This window comes from Tenrec ecaudatus, chromosome 14, assembly GCF_050624435.1.
Source record: "Tenrec ecaudatus isolate mTenEca1 chromosome 14, mTenEca1.hap1, whole genome shotgun sequence".
Lineage (NCBI taxonomy): Eukaryota > Metazoa > Chordata > Mammalia > Afrosoricida > Tenrecidae > Tenrec > Tenrec ecaudatus.
In genome coordinates this window covers 117,413,095-117,431,692 of record NC_134543.1, presented here as the reverse complement: position 1 = coordinate 117,431,692, position 18,598 = coordinate 117,413,095, and the positions used below count along the sequence as shown (strand labels likewise).

The 18,598-nt window shown below is 38.8% G+C and overlaps 2 non-coding genes across 2 annotated transcripts; both read right to left on the bottom strand.

The window, feature by feature from the left end:
• Window positions 1-2,828: 2,828 nt before the first annotated feature.
• LOC142427091 (U1 spliceosomal RNA) lies at window positions 2,829-2,986 on the bottom strand. Its single transcript, XR_012779920.1, has one exon. It is a non-coding gene; the product is annotated as a U1 spliceosomal RNA (small nuclear RNA).
• Window positions 2,987-9,650: 6,664 nt separating this feature from the next.
• On the bottom strand, window positions 9,651-9,756 carry LOC142427004 (U6 spliceosomal RNA). The gene has a single exon (XR_012779851.1). It is a non-coding gene; the product is annotated as a U6 spliceosomal RNA (small nuclear RNA).
• Window positions 9,757-18,598: the final 8,842 nt, after the last annotated feature.

The following is an 18,598-nucleotide window of genomic DNA, read 5'->3' as shown; positions in this document are numbered from 1 at the left end:
CAATAATAATATTCACTGACAATGACAGACATAAGTCTGACAGAAAATACATGTCTTAATACAGCAAGTAAGGCATTGAAGTATTAAGTAAGTGTTAGTCTGTGTACCGACAGTTCGATACTCTTGGTATCGCTGTCTTCTGCTTCCCACACCAAGTAGTTTCAGTCTTCAGTCCTCAGGTTACAGGTGTGTTTGAGGTAGAGCCTAGTTCACCCAGTGGGGTGCATTGCATCCCTCTGGTATGGCCTTTGGAGCATGTTGTGTGCCTTGAAGATCCTAGGTTCAATGTCCCGGTGCTCTATGGCACTTGGCCTGGATCCGAAGGGGGGCCTTGGATTATTTTGTGACATACTAGTTCATTTCAAACAAACAAACAAACAAGCAAACAAAAATGGCCATCAGATGTCATGGTCGCTCAATTATGCCGAAGTCCCTCACGTTAGTAGAAGTATGTGTTCAGTCTCTCTAACTAGGCCTATGTGGTCAATGGAAACCTGTAAAGGTAAGCCCTTTTTACGACCCTCATTCCTTATATCAGTTGAGGCAGGCGAGGAATAGTCCTCTATCTCCACCGAGACAGCTTTCAGAAGGCAGGGAGGACAGGTGTTATCATGTACTCTATCTCACTTTGTCCCCTCTTCATGCTGCATAACAGGGCATTTACACGTTTTCCACCTCCACCTGATCGCTATTTATCCAGGTGACACTGTTCACCTGCAGTATGCCGTCTGCCTCTTTTATAAGGTAGAAAAGCTACTTTCCATGTGCGAACTTGTTCAGGCTCTCATAGGAAGTACGTAATGTTCATGGAGTAACCACATTTAGTGGGTTTTTTTTTCTCCTTGCTAATGATCTTGTGGAACCATGTGTGAGCACCACGAGCTTCGGGCATGTTTCAGGACATCCCTAAAGTCTCCAAGGGGAATGCAGTCCTACCAATATCTTTATTTCAAACAGCCGACTTTGGTAATTATAAGAGAAAGAATGTGCATTGTGGTAAGCCATTTAATTTGTTACAACAATAGTAGGAAACGTATACAGGTACCTTCCTCAAAGGTCTAAGAACCCCCACAAATAGTTTTCAAGATCAATGAGACATACATATTTGAAATACAAAGGATGTAATGAATAAATACCTGCAGAAATGACACAATAAATAGATGTACAAAGCTTTCAGACTCAAATTAAGCAAGCAAGCAATGCCTACTATGGTTTAAGATAAGTTTGAACTTTTCTGTAGAGAGTATTGTTCGCTGGCATTGAATGGGTTCTGCCCGCGGCAACCCCGTGGGTGCAGCCCCTTGTGTAGAACTGTTCCATAGGGCTTTCCAAGCTGTGGTCTTCAGGCGCAGATCCCTAACCTTGTCTTCTGAGCCATCTTGAGTAGGTTTGAACCACCAATCGCTCAGTTAATAGTTGAGCTCAAACCATTTGCATGACCCGGGGATAGGCCATTGTAAAACGGATTTCAAAATGACAAATTAAAAATGTCTAGAATGTTAAAATAAATTAAGTACATGTAATAACTACAAGAATGACTTAATAAATGAGCTTATCAACAGAGTCCCTGAGAAAGAATAAATGAGTCAAAACTTAAGAAGAAAATATCCAAAGTGTAATGTATAATGCAAAAAATGCTGCACTTTTATAGGAATTGTGAGATAAAAGTTGAAAGACTTAGGACTGAGTGACAAGGTCTAATATACATTTATCAGACTTCCATAAGAAAAGAAAAGAGATAATGGTACTGAGGCAATATTTGCAGGGGGAAGGGAGATATGGCTAAGAATAGTCCAAAACTGATGAAATCTGACAATCCACAGGTTGAAATACAAAAAATAGGACAAAGAAAGAAAATCACAATCTCGGTGTATCATAGTGAAAATGCCTAATGCTAATGGTAAAAAGAAAGTCTTAATGGAAGCCAAATTGTAAAAGGTCACCTTCAAAAGAACTATGAGAGTTATGGCTGATATTCTGGTAGTAGTAGCAATGGAAACCAGAATATTTTCAGTTGTTCCTCAGGGAAATAATTCCAATATAAAATTCTCTATACCAATAGAATGTTTTTGAAACTAGAGGGGAAGAAAATAAAAGATTTGTTAGAGACTCAAAAACAAAGAGTTGATAGCCAGCCATATCACATTATTAATATTTTTAAAAGATGAAAGGAATTGGCTAACTGAATAAAATTACGATTAATTTTAATATTAAGCTGTTTTTAATTAAAATACTGGAAAGAAGGATGAAATATATTGGAAGTATACACATATAATACTTTTCTTTTTTTTTACAAAGGGAAATTTAGAAAATATGCAGGAACAAACAGAAATCTCCCTTATATCTCTGGCTCACTCATCATCCAAGACCAACCCCATTGCACAGATAGCTTCATCTTTGTCCTGCAAGCAGCTGGTGGACTTGAACCAGCAGTCTTGTGGTTAGCCGCCTGTGTGCCTAACCCACAGGAGCCCTTCACTCAATCACCAAAACACCAGCCTACTGCCATTGGATCGATTCTGACTCAGCAACCTTACATATGGTTTCTGAGGCTGTAAATCTTCCCCAGAGCAGGCAGCCTCATCTTTCTCCCAAGGAGCAGCGGTATGTGTGAACTGCTGATCTTGTGTGAATATGGTCATTATTACTATAGCTTATGCAAGCTCCCTATCCATTTATATATATATATTAATGGATTTAATTTAATTATAAATAAATTATTTTTATTTAATTTATATATATATATAAATTATATATTATAAATAAATTATTATTTAATTTATATATATATATTTAGCCCAATAACTCAACGATGCAATTTTTTTTTCCAGGGGAGAGCGCAGTCCCCCACTACCACAAATTATGCAGTCGAGTTTCCCACATTTGGGGAAATCGCAGGGGTCAGCACATCCGGAGTGCAATGGATAAGCCTCACCCTGGGAAAACCACCTTCGTGATCATGGTGTCTCCCCTGCCAGGTAAGTATTTAGCCCAATATTTAGCCCAATAACTCAACGATGCAATTTTATATTCCTTCTTTTTACTTTATAACCGGTGACTAAGTTATAAAGCATTTGGATTCTAAGCAAAAGGTTGGTGAGTAGAACTCACCACTGTTCTCCATGGAAGAAAACTGTGGCAATCTCCTTCTGTAACATAACAGTTTTGGGAACCCTGTGGGGCAGTTCTACTCTACCTTACAGAGTTGTTATGAATTGGAATCTACTCAATGTCAGTGGGCTTGGGTTTTTTGGTGATATATCATAAACGTTCTTATATTCTATTACATACACATGATAAAATGGTAATATAACATTCTATCCAGACATGATGTTGTAGTTAACTTAATCAGTCCTTAATTGCTATAAAATATTTTATGCACATTTATTTTCATACTTAGTATTTTTCTTTAAGATAACCTCAAGAAGTTTAATTACGAAGTCAAATGACTTTGACAATTCTAAAGTTTGTAATTCTAAAATTTTTTTCTCCCAGTTTTATTGGTCTTTTAATTTCGGTTGTAGTTTTTCTTTGGCTAAATAGAAGTTTTAAATGATCATATAACTAAATATTTCCTTATTTTATATTTCATTTTAGCTATCTCCTAAAAATTTGATAAATATTCACTTTTATTTGTTTTTGCATATTTAACTCAAACCATCTGGAGTTTATTTTGATATTTGATGTGAGATCAGAATTTACATTAAAAAGTTTTCCAAATTAAACAATTTCCAACATTATTTATTATATAATGTTTTCCTTTTCTATTGATTAATGAAAAGGGTTCATTATCGGCATTGCATTCACATTATAATCAAATTTATTTCACCACTATTTTATACCAGTAATAGACTTTTGTTTTCATCATTTTACTGGGGCTCATACAAACTCTTATCACAATCCATACATACATCAATTGTGTAAAGCACACTTATACATTTGTTGCCCTCATTGTTCTCAAAATTCACCTTCCTCTTGGGTTCCTGGAATCAGCTCCTCATTTTCCTTTTTTCCCTCTCCCTCTCTCCCCACTCCCCACTCCCCTATGAACCCTTAATAATTTATAAATTATTATTTTATCTTATCTTACACTGCTGGGCATCTCCCACACCCACTTTTTTGTTGCCCACCCCCCAGAGAGGATGTTATATGTAGATCCTTGTGATCAGTTCCCCCTTTTTACCCACCCTTCCTTCCTGGTATCGCCACTCTCACCATTGGTCCACAGGGACTCGTCTGTCCTAGATTCCCTGTGTTTCCAGATACCCCCTGTACTGCTGTGCATTCTCTGGTCTAACCAGGTCCGCAAGGTAGAATTGGGATCATGATAGTTCCAGGGAGGAAGCATTTAAGAACTAGAGGATGGTTGTGACTTTCATTATTGCTACACTGAACCCTGAGTGGTTCATCTCCCCCCCCACTACCCCTCTGCAAGGGATGTCCAGTTGTCTACAGATGGGCATTGGGTCCCCATCACGCGCTTCCCTCATTCACGATGATATGATTTCCCCCACCCCCACATTTGGTGCTTGAAACCTGGTCCCCTCAGCCCTTCATGATCACACATGTTGGTGTACTGCTTCTATATGGGCTTTGTTGCTTCTGGGCTAGATGGCCGCTTATTTACTTTCAAGCCTTTAAGTCTCCAGATGCTATATCTCTCAATAGACGGGCACCATCAACCTTCTTCACCACAATTACTTATGCACACATTCGTCTTCAGTGTTTATGTGGGGAAGGTGATCACACAATGATGGTTTTTGTTCTTTGGTGTCTGCTACCTGATTCCTTCAACACCTCGTGTTCACATAGGCTTGTGTGCTTCTTCTCTGTGGTCTTTGTTGCTTCCGAGCTAGATAGTCACTTGTTTGCCTTCAAACCTTTAAGACCCCAGACGCTATATCTTTTGATAGCCGGGCACCATCAACTTTCTTCACCACGTTTGCTTATGCACACGTCTGTCTTCAACGAACATGTCAGGAAGGTGGGTATCATTAATAGACTTTTTGTCTCAATATTTTTTATTGTATTCTTCCAGAAAGTGTTCGTGTATATTTGTATTTGTAAAAGCATATATGACACTTATTCCTCACCACATTGGGTCAGACTCCATGTTCCGTTCTGAACTTTGTTTTTTCTCTTCATTTTTCATAATCATAATTTGGTCCTTATCCTGAGAAACTTTAAAATAATTTGTGAAATTCCAAAAGATTCCTTTGAATTTTCATCTGGAATTGTATCAAATCCTATGCAAACTAGCAGACGTGTTGAACTTCTCAAATCAACTGCTTCATTTTGTCCCTAAGTCTTTACTTACCAATTTCTTTCAAAGGGAAACAATGCATTCATCTGCTTCAATCCCCTTCTTCTCTTACAAGTCATATTATATACATCTTTATTAAGTGCTTTAATAAAAGCATACTAATTCAAAGTTTTTGGAGATTGTAGGGGAACTTCTTGATATCTAATAATATGATTTTCATGTTCATCTTGATTGCACTATTCATAACTTCTATTGCAATTTTGATGCTTCTGGACACCCTACCTAATATTGTGTTGGCTTGAGGAAAATATTTTAGAAAGAGAAGATATATATACTTTCCTGAGAGAGCACATTAACACGATATTATTTCAACATTTACAATGGGCAGTTGCAACTCATATCAGAGAGGCCTCATAATGTCATTGAAAAATACTTGACATTTTGGTTCATTGAACAAGAATCTTGTGGATTTCATTAGCATGAACTCATGTGTCATCGTTCCTGGGTAGACCTGAAAAGTTGAGACTGTTTGGGTCACAGGTGTAAAACATAATGGCCATGAGACCTGACTGGAAGCAATCAGTTCTATCAATTCTCACTACAAATTCCAAAGTCAAAGACCTTATTTTGCACTCTAAAAATATTACAAAATCGATCTGTTGATGGGCACTTCAGTTGGGTTCACCTTCTGGCCGTTGTGAATCGTAAAACCCGGTGGGTGCACACATTTCTGCTTGAGTGAAATCGCTGGGTCAGACGGTAGTTGTATTTTGAGTCTTTCAAGGAGCGAGTGCTGTTTTCCACAACAGCCAAACCACTTTGCCGTCCCACGAGCAATGGATAAAGCTTCCCAGCTTCCCCACATCCTCACTAACACTTGTCATTTTCTTTTTCTGTTCTTTCTTTTTAAAAATGTTAGCCATCCTTCTGGGAGTGAAAATAGTATCGTACGGTTTTGATTTGTATCTCGTCGATGGCTAATGACTCTTCTCTCTTTAGCGACCATTAGAATGTACTCTTTGGTGATATATCTATTCAAGTCCTTGAATCATATTATCATTAGAATAGTTGTCTTTTTATTGGTATGTTGTTAATGTTTATATTTCTGTTGTTTGGATCTTGCCAGACATATGGTTTCTGAAGATACACTTCCAGTCAGTACTGTTTGCTTAAAAAACAAAACAAAACTTTTTTGATGGACACACTTAAAAATTTTTATGATGTTCTATTTATTTATTTTGTCTTTTGTTAATTTTGTTTTTGTTATTAAATTAGATAATCCACTGTTGAAAGTTAGGCCTGATAGTTTGTCCCTTCTTGGACTTCTAAGCATTTTATGCATTTAGATTTCACATTTAGGTTCTTAATTTATTTTGAAATTGTTTGGTGTATGGTGTGAGGCAAGGGTACTATTCCATTTTTCTATATGTGGAAATTCTATTTTCCAGCATATTTATTCAAGAGACTCTTCTCTTCCAATCAAATATGTTTGCCACCCTTTTTTAAAAAAAATCAGCTGTACCAACGGCTCAAATAGAAAGAAAATGTTTAGAAAATAATGATGGCAACATATATACAAATATGCCTGATACAATTGATGTATGGATGGTTCTACAAACTGTAAAAGACCCCAGAAAATGATCCTTTAATTAAAAAACCATCATAAATAAATTTTAAAAATATTTTATAACTTTAAAATATATATATATATATTACAAAATCAGTCCATTCTATAGATGCTCTAGATTTACTTTTGCCTTTTATTTATTTAAACCATTCAAGGATTTGAATTATCAGCTAACCACTATGTATATATTTTACTTAACTAATTGTTCCCCCATTAGTTTTAAAAGGATCCTTTATTTTTTAGGTCTTCAATGATTCATTTAATTTTGTTATAGTTTTATTGACAGATAATCCACATATCATTCAATTCAATAGTTCAATAATATCAAGAATTATGTAATCACTACTCCAATCAATTTTAGAACCTTTTTAATGATTAAATCACTTTAAAAATGAGTTGTGTAATCACAATCAGTTCTAACGATCCTTCCCTACTCCCATAAAGGCTCCTTCCACCCCTCACCCTCCCTCTCTCCCACCTCCTACTCCTACCTTCCCTATATACCCAACCCTTGCCTCAGTTAGTCTCTCTGTGCAGCTACTTCTATGCTTCACAAATGTGAAAACCAAACAGAAACAAAATTAAGTGGTAAGGATAAAATAATAATACAAAGATAAAAATACAAATAATAAATAAGAAAGGAAAGACTATAGTCAGTATTAAAAAGGCCAGTTAAGAAATTTTTGTCTTTGAAAAAGCAAGAAATACTTGCACTTAGAACAATTTCAGCTCAGGTGAAGACTGAGGTCAACTGATCAAGTATAAAATGCAATTCGTGTAATCATGATTACCTTGATTGCTCTCCGATTGCCTGTGGCTAGAGGGGATTTGCCAGTGACTTAATTTGACTAGCTACTCTGCAGACCGGTGTGGGACTCCCACTGTCTTCCATAGCCTTCTACAAGTTGGATGTTCGCAATTTAGGCTCTGATATTTTTCCCTTTGTCATATTTGAATTTTGTTATTTTCGTCTTTGGATCACACAAGCTGGTGTGCTTCTTCCGTGTGGACTTAGTTGATTCCTTATTTAGATGGCTGCTTGCTTGAATACAAACCTTCAAGATCACAGACAGTATTCTGATTAATAGCCTGACACCATCTGCTTTCTTCACCACACTTTGCTGTAGCACCCTTATCTTCAGTGATCATTTCATGAAGGTGAGCATTGAGCAAGGTCATCTTATCAGAACTAGCTGTTCTTGGATTGGCTTTAGCGTTAAGGTGGGGCCCAGAATCCATCTGCTTGTCTCATAGATATGCACAACTCAGGTTTACTTTGGCGGTCGTATTATGACTAAATCAAAACCTCATAAGACAACTACCCCAACAACAGCACCAAACCAACTAGCAGACAACAACAACAAACAAATAAAGGCAAGAAAATAAAAACCCATATAAACACTGACAATCTCCCCCCTGGGGTATAAGGCAATTGCACTGGGAACATTATCAATTTTTCCAATGACACAGCAATCTCTTTAATACCATTCAATCTCTTGAATACAGGATTTCTGACACAGTCAATAACTTTCTTACCAGTCACTGAGTGGAGCATCCCTGAATCAACTCATAATTCAAGATATAGAATCTCAAATTCCTTATCGCTCTGAATTTAGAAAGGCCACTTTTCATTGGCTTTTGTCTTTATCCTCTTACGGATACTCTAAAACAAATTTTTGGTTAAAATTAGATTAGCAGGCACTAGTTATTCCTCTGGCTTTGTAATAACATTCCCCCCTCATGTTCACACCCCCCCCACACACACACACGTTAATGTTCACTCTTCGGGCATAAATTCTGAATTGATCATTTAAATGATTCAGCCAGAGATTGATGTGTAAATAATTCCTAGCTCCAATGATTCTGTTACTTCCTTTTCAGATAACTTTCTTCAGGAGGTTCAATTCTCTCGAGTTAAAAATATCCTGAGAATTATAGTCTTTGGTATCTTTCATGTGGATGAAGTTTCTTTTCCCTGTAAAGCACTTGAAAATGATTACCTAACCATACTCTTTACTTTATCTGTAGAACAACATTCATATATTATTTACCTTGGTTCATATAATTTATCTTTTATGCACAGAAATTGTGCTAGTTAACATCCCCACCTCACCAGTCTTTGTCTTTGGGTAGAATGTTCAGTGGATAGAAGGAAGATTATCACTATGATAAAATCATTCCTGCAAAAACACATAAATATTTAAAGATTTTCATAAAATAGGGTTTAGCAATATTTTAATGCTCGCTTTCTTTAACATGGCAGACCCTTCTAGGAAGGACATTTGAGGTTGTTAACAAAGATCATGAAGGTGGACAAAGTACCCACATCATTTCTCAATCCTTATAGTAATGCCATATCTTTTACCTTTTTGCACACAATGTTAATATTTGTGAGCAGTTTATTTCATTTTAGCATAATTTTAAGAAAAATATTCTGATATTTAGGAATATAATGAAAAATGAATACATACTTTTTAATATTGAATCAAAGCTTTATCTAATAGCCTGTTTACTTTCTATAGACTGCTGATTAGATCCTCCAACTCCCCTCCACCCCCAAAAGCATCCACTGCTATCAACTTTCATCTGACTCAGTGATTGGAAAATTAATTGGTAAGTTTTAAATTCTTTTCTAGAAGTAAAGCTAGTAGCAATGATTATGTTTTCTTGTACTGTAGGTTATTAACCAGTTTTTCTTTCTTTCTTTTTTTAATCTGTTAGAAAACTCATTCCATTTTCTTTTGACTATATATATATTTGTTAAATATGAAACACTTCACGAATTTGCATGTCATCCTTGCGCAGGGGCCATGCTAATCTTCTCTGATCATTCCAATTTTAGTATATGTGCTGCCGAAGCGAGCACAATAGTATATATTTTTAAACTCTACTGCCATCAAGTTGATTCCAGCTCGCGGTGACTATATACAACAGAATAGAACTGTTCCTTTAAGAGTGCCTAGATTGTAAATCTTTACAGGGGTAAACAGCCCCATCTTTCTCCTGCAGAATAACTAGTGGGTTTGAACCACCAACTTTGTGGTTAGCAGCCCAACCTTTCTCCCACTGCCTCAAATTCCTTCAACAATGATTCCTTTAATAATCAATTAAGACATTTAACACAAGCTCATTTTAATATTTGTTTGAGAAACAAGTTTTTTAAAATCATACTTGAATAAATCTATTTAATATGTAGTTCACTTTTTGAAATCATTTTATTGGGGCTCTTACAACTTTTGTTACAAACCATACATCAATTGTATCTGACATATTCATACATATATTCCATCGTTCTTTACTACACATTTATTTTCCATGGAGCCCTTGGGATCAGCTGCTCCTTTTTTCCCAGCCTACCCACCCCCAACACTCATGGCCTTCAGATAGATGTACATTGTTAATTATTTCCAAATCTCACACCGACTGCTGTCTCCTTTCCCCTCTGGTTTCTGTTATTCTTCCCCCTGGCTGGAGGGGTGTGGTTATGTGCCATTCATTGCAATCGGTGAGCCCCTCCCTCTTCGCCTCTCTCTCCCTCCCCCTCCCCCATCCTTTTAGTATCTCTATTCCTGTTCCTGGGTTCCATGTGTTGTGAGTTTTATCTCTTGCCTGTACCTGTGTACATGCTCCTGTCTAGTCTAGATTGGAAGGCGGCATTGAGGTCATGATAGCGGGGGTGGGGGGGTAAGGAGACCTCCAGGGAACAGAAGTATATTGCGTGACCCATTAGTGCTCTACTGCACCATGATTGACTCACCTCCTCCCTGTGACCCCTCTGTGGGGGGATGTTCTATTGTCCATAGATGGGATTTGGGTCTCCACTCCAACCCCCATTCAAACCAATGTATTCACTTTGTAAAAATAAAATTTTACTGTTTTCAGTGAAAGTCTACACAACCAATTAGATTTTCATTAAAAAAATTCTATATGTGTGTTCAGTAATATTGGTTATTTTATTATTATTCCAAATGAAAGCAGAAAGTAATAAAAGCTGGAATAAATAATGAACTAAAAGGGAAAGCAAATGATAGGATGTTAAATTTTAAATAAACGATGTGTGCAACAATTCACTTTCTTGTGTTCTGTCTGGGGTCAGAGCTTTTCCCATCCATGGTCAGTGGTCAGAAGATATACAATGGAAGTGCTTTCCCCATGGGGGGCGGGGGGAGTATCTGCAAATGGCTTTTGGGCTTTCATTGTTATTCATAGCCTTCTTGTAAATTGGGTGCTCAGAATTTAAGCTCTAATACAGTTTCATCCTCTGATCTTAGATTTTGAAATTTATACTCTTTGGATCACATCAGCTGATGTGTTGCTTCCTTATGGACTTAGCTGTCACCTCACTTAGATGGTTGCTTGTTTTAAGACAAGCTTTTAATACCTAGACAGTATTCTTTCTGATAGGTGAACATCATCTGATTTTTTCACCAGATTCTGCTGTAACACTGTTATCTTCTTCAGTGATCTATTAATGAGAATAAATATTGAGCAGCGCCACATCATAAGATGATTGTTCTCAGCTTATGGCTTATGGTTGAATGTAAGCTCAAAATCCATTCTTATATCTAAAGTGTATATATATCCCTGTTTCACTTTAGTGACAATATTATCCATTTTTTTGAGGATTACTATAAGGGACCTCCATGGGGCCATTAGTAATTCTAAATATGGTGTTGTTTAACTAGCTCCTGGTATGGAAGTTCATGTAACTGCTGAGATATGATTGGTATATGAGAGAGCTTTGAAGACTAATTTACATGTAGTGGTGGGATTAAAATAATTTAAAAACCAATTTGCTTCCCTAATGACCATTTTAAATATAAAAAATATATATTAAGAGATAGTTTATTTCATAGAGTTAATACTTAAATTAGCACAATAAAAGAGGTACACAATATCAGGTTATGTTATGAGAAAGATTTTTAAAATAGTAATGGAGAAATATTAAATATTACCTTATAAAAACAATAAAGCTGTTATATAAGATATTTCCATATTGTTTATTTTTTGTTTCCTTGTTTGTTTGTTTGCTTTTCCACATATTGCTTCTTGATTGGCATCCTCATTTACAATATTCTTCACTGTTATATGAGCCAATTAGATAATAGTGATTGTATTTTATATATTAGAAACACGCGATTCGTTGAACATATTATGGTCATTTTTTAAAGACCCCTTCCCCTGCCCACCCTCCACCAGAGGACAGCCTGTCCAACTTCTTCCAGTGGAATCACTCCCACCTTTTCCCCAGGGAAATTCCACGTGCACTCTGCAGTGCTTAACATGTGGCTAGAAAAATCCCAGCCACCTTTCTCAGAGGAAATCCTGCCTGTGTAGATGGGGAGCTCCTGTCCATTCTCCTTAGTCCCACACAACCCAGGGAACATCCTCCTGACTGCCATAGTGCCTCACACGGCCTAAGACAGCTCGGCCAACACACGCTAATGTTCCATTCTGCTGTGGGAACCTCTTCCCAACATGAAACAGTGATGTACCTGACCAAGGCAATTCTACCCACCATTTTTCAGTGCTTTACACCAAAGACAGCAACCCACCAGCCTTCTATGCTGCTCCCATTGCAGTGGGCACCCCCACACACCCTTTGCGATGCCCCACTCTGTCATGGGTCACACCACCACGGTTTCTTGTGGGATCACCTAGTACAGCACCATCCTTGTGGGTCCACAACCAACCAACCAGTATCCCCTGAGATGACCATCCAACTTGCCCTACAAATAACAGAGTACTGTTTGAATAGGGAAAGAGTGAAGCCACAGGAGGATAAAGGGGTATGCCAATTCCATAGAGAAATTAGATGCAGGCAGTTTGAAGAAGCATTCCTGCGAGTCTCCCAGAGAGAGCCAGGGCTCTTCGACTACCTGGACCCTCTAAAACAATGCAAAGCAAACAGCCCCAATGACCTCAACAAAAAAACGGGAGAAACAAAAGACAATGGCAGAAGATGTGTTGAACCTAACGAGGTTCATAGAAGAAGCAGACATTGATCTGCCATAGGAAGAAATTTTCAGAGTACTGCTTAGAGTCATACAGGATATGAGAGAAACAATACAGAAAAAGGATGAAATGATAGCAGAGATAAAGTCCATACACCAAAGGGAAATACAAGAGCTTAGGGAATAAATAACAAAAACCAGTAGCAGACTCACAGACTCTGTCAATCAACTGGAGGAGGCAGAGAGCCGCATCATTGACCTAGAGAACAGCCAAGCAGACTTTAACAAACACAGACAAAAATCTAATAAGATCATTAGAGAAGCTGAAGAAAACCTAAGAGCTATGTCTGATGCTATGAAGAGGAACAACATCAGAATAATTGGATTACCAGAGGAAGACACAGCAAAGAAGTCATCTGCAAAAATTGTGAGAAAATTCTTGGGGAAAACTCCAGATTAATACATGAAAACCAGGCAACCATTCAGGAGGCTGCAAGAACACCAGCTAGACTGAATCCCAAGAAGTAGTCACCAAGGCACATAATGATTAAACTATCCAACTTTGAGGAAAAGGAGAAAATCAGAGCAGCTAGGGAAAAGCAAGCAATCACATATAAAGGTTCCCAAATAAGAATATGCTCACACCTATCAGCAGAAACTATGAAGGAGAGAGTGGAATGACATATTTTAAAATTGAAAGAAATAATGCAAACCCAAGAATACTCTACCCAGCCAAATTATGGATCAAGATAGATGGAGAAGCAAGAGTGTTCCCAAACAATGAAAAACTCAAAGAGTACATTAGAAGGAATCCAGCCCTACAAAATATTCTTGCCGACCCAGTATGGGCAAAAAAGCAGCACTCAGCAAGAATAAATAAGAAATCACCATATAGAACAACCCTACCCAGAGGGCCACAAAGATAAAACAGCCCCTAAGATAGTATTGGCTTAAGAGTGGAAAGAAGTCAAGAAAGAAACACACATACACACGCATACACATTCACAGCACACTCATAAGGGAGATAGGAAAACACCCAACACAAACGGTATAAGATGACATCACAGAGTCCACATATGGAGATAATAGCCCTGAATACCAGTGGACTGAGCTCAGGCATTAAAAGACTGAGATTAGCAGACTGGCTTAGAAAACACAACCCATCAATCTCCTGCCTACAGGAGACACATCTCAATACTACAGACAAAAATAGGCTGAGATAATCAAAGGCTGAAGAAAAGCATACCAAGCAAACAGCAATTCAAAAAAAGCAGGGGTTGCAATTCTAATCTCGGATAAAGTTAACCTCAAAGTGCAAACCATAAAAAGAGATAAGGAGGGACACTATATAATGCTCAAGGGAATGGTAGACAAAGAACCACTAAGCATTTTAAACATACATTCCCCAACCGAGAGATGTGATGAATACATCAACCAAACACTCCAAAAGATGAAAAAAAGAAATCAACAATTATAGTAGGTGGCTTCAATACACTGCTCTCTGAGAAAGATTGATCTCAGGAAGTAAAACTCGACAAGACCAGAGACCTAAACACTACAATTAGACAATTTGACCTGATACATATTTACAGAGCTTTTCATCCAAATACCAAAAAAAAAATTCACATTCATTTCAAGCCAACATGGCACATTTTTGAAGCTAGACCACATGCTGGAGCATAAGATGAATCTGAATAAATTTAAGCACCTTGATATCATACAGACTTCTCTCTTAGACCGCTGTGCCATAAGGTTTGAAATCAACAAAAAGAAGATGAGGAAAACAAGGGCAAAGAATGGGAAGATGAATAACTCTCTGTTGCAAAAGGAGTATGTACTGGCTCAGATCAAAGATGAAATTAGGAAATGTCTAGAAACTGAGAATGAGATTGATGTACCAAAACTTATGGGACACAGCAAAAGCAATTATCAGAGAAAGTTTCATAACAATACATGCACACATGAAAAAGGCATATACCCAGAAGAGGTAAGAAACAAACCATAGCCAGACATCTGTGCTCCAGTGTTCATTGCGGCACAGTTCAAAATTGCAAGGAGTTGGAAACAACCAAAATTTCCAACAACAGGTGAATGGATTAAAAAAACTGGTACATACGTACAATGGAGTACTACACATCGCTAAAAAGCAGTGATGAACACATGAAACACTTTGCCACATTGGAATAACTGGAGGAAATTATGCTAAGTTAAGTAAACCAAGCACCAGAGAACAAGTACAATATGAGTCCACTGAGGTAAGCTTTTAAAAATATGCAAAGGGGCATAGGGAAAAAGTTACTGTATACAAACATTCCTGGGGTGAGATCCAGGTAATATGGGAGGGGACAGGCCAAATCCAGGGATACATATGTTACCCAACTAAAAAGGAGGGGGAGAAAAAGAGAAATGGGTAGCGGGGAAACAGGGTACTAACCCACCCAAGAAGAGGGTATTGTTTATATCTCCACAGGGAAAGAGGGGCCAGACTTCAACCTGGTGCTCCAAGATGTGAATGCAACATACTGGCTTGGAGCAGGGAACCAGTAGAGAGGTCCAAGGGGTTGGCCCAAATCCCAACTATGTGGACAGCCATCCCTCCCTCAGAAGAATTTACTTCAGAGGACAGCACAGGGAGAGGGGCTTGTCTGATCAGAACACACAGGAACGAGTGAAGTGAGAGGAAGAGAGTGGAGCACATCCTGGCCTTGAGGACAATATTCCTGCTCAGAGCAGCCAATGCAAGTAGAGGACCATATGGCCAGCCCCACTATAAGACACAACATCCCTTACTGACCCACAGCCTTACAGAGGACAACACTGGAGACACAGTGTGAAAATTGCGTCTATCTGACCCCACCACACCAAGGCAAAACCCTAAGGGTGTGCAACAGAGCAGCAAAGAGAGCAGAGCAAGGAAGTCCTGAGGGAATACCAAAAGTTGACTTTGGGGCCAGGGAGTGTCACCCCATCAGACTCAACTGGAAAACACTCCTAAAGGTCAACAAACAGGTCTTGAACTATTTATAGGCTTTTCCTTTTTTGTCATTGGTTTTTTGTTGTTCTTTTCTTTTCTTTTGTTGCTTTATTTTGCTCTGTCTTGTTTTTGTGCATATTATTATCTCTGCAGTTCTATCTAGATAAGGTAGGCGGGATAAACAATCTGAAGGAGAAAACATGGGAGAAGGGGAGGCGAGGGAAAGGAAGTGGTGTTAACAAGCCTAGGGACAAAGGAATAGCAAGTGCTCCAAAATGGGTGACAAGGAGGGTGTAAGAGGGCTGTTATGGCTTGATCAAAGGCAATGTAGCTGAGAGGAATTACTGAAACCCAAATGAAGGCTGAGCATGATAGTGGAACAAGAGGAAAATAAAAGGAAATAAAGGAAAGAACTAGGAGACAAAGGGAGTGTATAGAGGTTTAAATACAGGCATGTACATATGTAAATATATATATGATGGGGAAATAGATCTATGTGCATATGTTTATAGATGTTGTTTTGAGGTAGCAGATGGACATGGGACCTCCACTCAAGTACTCCCTTAATGCAAGTACACTTTGTTCTATTAAACTGGCATTCCGTGTTGTTCACCTTCCTGACAGGATTGCTAAAGACAAATGGGGTGCATAAGTAAATGTGGTGAGGGAAATGGATGGTGCCGGGCTATCAAAAGATATAGCATCTGGGGTCTTAAAGGCTTGAAGATAAACAAGCGGCCATCTAGCTGAGAAGCAACAAAGCCCACATGGAAGAAGCACACCAGCCTGTGTGATCACAGGCTGTCGAAGTTATCAGTTAAAAGGCATCAAAGAACAAAAAAGTCTTATCATTGTGAATGAGCGGGAGTGCAGACCCAAAGCCCATGTATAGGCAACTGGACATCCCCTTACAGAAAGGTCTCAGGGAGGAGACAAGCCAGGCAGGGTGCAGTGTAGCCAAGATGAAACCTACAATATTCCTCCAGTTCTTAAATGTTTCCTCCCCTCTATCATGACCCTGATTCTACTTTACAAATTAGGTGAGACCAGAGGATTTACACTGGTACAGATAGGAATTGGAAACACAGGGAATCCAGGACAGATGAACCCCCTCAGGACCAGTGGTGAGAATGGCAATACCAGGAGGGTGGAGGGAAGGTGGGGCAGAAAGGAGGAACTGATTACATGGATCTACATATAACCCCCTCTCCGTGGAATGGTCAACAGAAAAGTGGGGGAAGGGAGATGTTAGACAATGTAAGACATAACAAAATAATAATAATCTATAAATTAACAAGTGGTCAAGGGTGGAAGGGAGGGAAGGAGAGAAAAAATGAGCTGCTACCAAGGGCTCAAGTAGAAAGCAAATGTTTTGAGAATGATGATGGCAACAAATGTACACATGTGCTTCACACAATGGATGGATGTACGGATTGTGATAAGAGTTATATAAGCCCCCGAATAAAATGATTATTTTTAAAGAAAGAAAGAAAAACCCTTTCCATTTCTGCTGAACTCTGGCCGATGTGCCTTATTAGGTGTATATTACCAGGGATACCTCCCCCTTTGGGTCCTTAAAAGTATTTTCAGTTGACAACTAAAAAAAAATGGGAAAAGAGAGGAGGGTGGGGGAAATGAGGATGATGAGGGAACAGGGTACTAATATACTCACAGGAAGGGTATTGTTTATGTCTCCACAGGAAAGAAAGAGAGAGGACCAGACCCCATCCCAGAGCGCCGTAATGAAGGCAACATACTGGCATGGAGCAGCGAACTGACAGAGAGGATGAAGGGTCTGGTCCCAAGCCGCGCTATGTTGACTCCTTCCCCAGAAGAATATAATACAGAGGACAGCCCTGAAGATATAGCCCGTGGAGAGTGGCGGGTCTCTCCAGACCACACAGATGCAAACTAAGAGGAAAAGAGAGAGAGTAGATCTCATCATGGCTCGCAAAGCTCCAGGGACAATATCCTTGCTCAGAGCAGTCAGTGCACAGAGAGGACTGTAGGGCCAGTCCCACCATGAGACACAAGACATGACATTCCTTCCCTGATCCATAGTGCTAGATGGGGCAGCACTGGAGACACTGGGTGGAAAATGTGCCTGGTCTGCCCCACACACAGCGGGGTGAAACACAAAGGGAATGCAACAGGGCAGCAAGGGGAGCAAAGTAACCAAGTCCCAGAGGAATCCTGAAAATAGACTTCTGACTTGGGGGACAGGGTTTGGCACCTCACCAGACCTAATGAGAAAACACTCCCAAGGGTCAGCAGACAGACCAGGAACTATCTTTCTTTTTTGTTTTTTCGTGTGCCCTATCATTATCTACATAAGATAAGGCAGGACAAACAGTCCTAAGGAGAAAACACCTGGACCATGGTGCTGGGGAATAAGGGCACTCAGGAATAAGGGAACAACAAGATATCTAAAATTGAAGGTGAGGAGGAAGTATAATGCCTGGTGCGGTTTGATAAAGTGCATTGCATCCAAGAGGAATTACTGAGAGCTGAATGGAGGGTGAGCATGATAGTGGGACAGGAGAAAGGTGAAAGGAAATAGAGGAAAGAAGTAGGAGGCAAAAGACGTTTATAGAGGGATAGCTATATGCATGTATATATGTAAATATATTCACCAATAATGAAAGGGATTGAGACCAAGGTACATATATTTATATATTAAATATTAAGATAGCAGATGGACTTTAAGCCTCTACTCAAGGTCTTCCTAAACACAAGAACACTTTGTTCTGATAATCTGGCACTCTTTGATGCTTACCTTC